This window comes from Lygodium microphyllum, chromosome 4 (genome assembly GCF_053477565.2).
Source record: "Lygodium microphyllum isolate KBCC chromosome 4, Lygodium_microphyllum_v1.1.10, whole genome shotgun sequence".
NCBI lineage: Eukaryota > Viridiplantae > Streptophyta > Polypodiopsida > Schizaeales > Lygodiaceae > Lygodium > Lygodium microphyllum.
In genome coordinates, this window is record NC_141138.1 from 111989264 (window position 1) to 111992398 (window position 3135).

The window sequence follows — 3135 nt, forward strand, 5'->3', positions numbered from 1 at the left end:
CCAACCATCCCTGGAGCCTTCTGTTCCTACTGTTTGCGGAAGAATCATACAGAGGACATTTGCTCTCTAAAAGAGATGCATGATAGGAGAAGGAAGGAAGAAGACGCAAGATTTAACTTGCTGGAATCCAAAATGACCACACAAGATATTGGACCCAAGCCTAGAGAGTTTGGTCCTAATTTCGGACCCAAACGATTTCCTTCTCAAAGTTACAGAGGAAGACAGTCTGGCGGTGGTCAGAGATCAGAAGTGGAATGTTACAGATGTGGAGAAAAGGGACACATCTCACCAAATTGTCCAAATCCTTGAAGGTCAGTGGATTACAAGCCCTTATGCAGTCGATGCAAAGGAGAAGGCCACACTGCAAAAGACTGTCCAAGCCCAGCCCCAGTGAAAAACAGTGCTACTGATAGTTCGTCCAAGGCCCAAGAGCCTACCTCCAATTTGGTGGAATTGGAAGTTGCTGCCATCACGCGTGCAAAGTAGAAGGAACCACCTATCCAGAAAGAAAATAACCCTCCTGCCAGAACAGTGAAGTTCAATCTTCCACCAGAAGAACAGAACAGAACAGAGCCTAACAGTGCCGTACAGAGCCCTACAGTGCCACAGAGAGTTACAGAGACAGTTACAGAGACAGGACCAGAGGTCCAGGAGACAGAAGAGGAGGAAGTGCCACAAGTGGCAGAAGAAGTTCCTGTAATTCCTCTGTTGGAAGAAAGAGGAAAAATGAAAATGGGTGTTGCCCCATTCCCTAACCGATTAGAGAAGCCAGTGGATCCTATTAAGGAATACGATCTGGTTAGAGATCTAGATACCTTTAAACCAAACCTCACATTCCGACAATTATTGTTGTTGTCTCCTAGTTGCCGGAAAAGGTTCAAAAGTATACTGACGAAAAGACGTGGTTTAAGGATTGCTCCCTCTACAGTGACAAAGTCCAACAAGGCTCCAGAGCCTGTAAAAGAAGTGGATGTGGCTAACGCTTTCCTAGATCCGGGTACTCCAGAGACTGGCGTATGGATAGAAGGTTGCTTCATTGCAAATGCACTGATTGATGGAGGTTCATCAGTAAACATTATGACGGATGTGACGATGAAGGATCTAGGCTTACAAGGTGTGCAACCAACCCAATGGCTCATCAGACTGGCGGATCAGAGTAGAATCAAGCCTTTGGGCATTCTTCCATATGTGAAGACTACAGTGGCTGGAAAAGATTATTGGCTGACCTATTTGGTGGTGAAGCCAAACTCTTATGGTACATCCTATCCTCTGTTACTGGGCAGACCTTGGCTTTTTGAAGCCTGAGCAAGGACGGATTGGTTCAAAGGAACCTTGACCTTGGGTAGAGGACCCAACAAAGTGGTGCTGAAACTGTTTTGTTCTCAAAAAGGACATGGCTCCACCTCCTTGGAATTATCTTCTGATTCCCCTAACGAGGCTACAGATGGAACATCAGCAGATGAAGATGCTGTCAAACAGATCCTTCCTAAGAAAACAGTGGCACATTCCTTAACAGTGGATACTGTAAGCCGACTTCCAAAAGATGCAAAGCCATTATCAATGGGTGAATACTTTCTGCCTGAATCAGGAATGACTTCTGAAATCACCTCTGACAGTGAGATAGAAGCATGGATGTACTGCTCTCCCTGTTACATGGCCACAGCAGAGATAGAGGATGGAGAGGAATCCGAGAATCTGTTCTTCCGTTACAGAGCTCCTACAGAGACAGAAACAGAAACAGAAGCAGAAGCAGGAACAGAAGCAGAAGCAGAGACAGAGACAGAAGAGGATGAATATGATATGGACGAAGAGAATGATGAAAGTGAGCCAGCGGGGTCTATCCCACCTGAAGAGGATACAATTGGGGACGAAGTTCCAGAAGCATCCGCAGCAGACGAGCTCATGCTATGGGACAGAATGGCGATGGTACCATTTGGTTTGGTAAATGGATCTTCTCATATGCAAAACCTTTATAAGAAATGGATTAAGAAGAGCAAGCCGTCTTTCAGCAGCGGCTCATGTCGTCCTAACCTATTTTTGCCAAAGAAAGATGATGATGATGCACCGTGCCAACAAGCACCAGTCCGACAAACCCAACAGAAATTAGAGGGTCCCTGCTATGTGACGTTCCTGGATGTGTCATCTTCAGAAGAGGAGTCTTCAAGCCAAGAGGTAATTAATTTTGAAACCAAACCCGAAACAGCTCTTATCCCATTCCAACGTCTTAAGGAGCAACCTAAGTCTACACCAAAAGAAGAAGTGAGTTCTAGTGGGACATCAGAAGAGGACATCACTCCCTTGAAGGAGTCGGATCTGTATCCAAAAGCAGTCCGTGGGACCTTCATTCGTGAAGTAGAAGGTGAAAGGCAGTTAACCTTTGTGGATGCAGAAGGCACTGAACGTCACTTGAAGGTGGGTAGCAGTCTTCCAGAAGAGGAGTTGTCAACTTTGTACAACTTGTTGAAAGAAAATTTGGACGTGTTTGCATGGTCTTACAAAGACCTAAAGGGGATTGATCCCACAATATGTCAACATCATATTGACTTGGAGCCTGATACCAAGCCAGTACGGCAACGACAGAGGTGAATGAACCCGAATTATTCCACATTGGTGAAAGCGGAGTTGCTGAAGCTTCTGGAAGCCAAGTTCATTTATCCAGTGGCAAATAGTGAATGGGTTTCACCCATCGTGGTTGTACCCAAGAAGAATGGCAAATTGCGAATATGTGTGGATTTTCGAAAGCTTAATTCCAAGACAAAGAAGGATCACTTTCCTATCCCCTTCACAGACCAACTGTTGGACACAGTGGCAAGACATGAACTTTATTCTCTTCTGGATGGGTTCAGTGGATACAACCAAGTCCAAATCGCAGAAGAAGACCAATCCAAAACAACCTTCACCACAGAATGGGGGACCTACGCTTACCGAGTGATGCCATTTGGGCTCTGCAATGCCCCTGCTACTTTCCGACGAGTCATGATGGCCGCATTTCAAAATCATCTGCATGACTTTATCGAAGTATATTTAGATGACTTCTGTGTCTACAGTTTGATTAGTGAACACTGGGGACATTTGGAGCAATGCTTTGATCGATGCCGGGAGTATGGGATTTCCCTCAACCCCGACAAATGCATC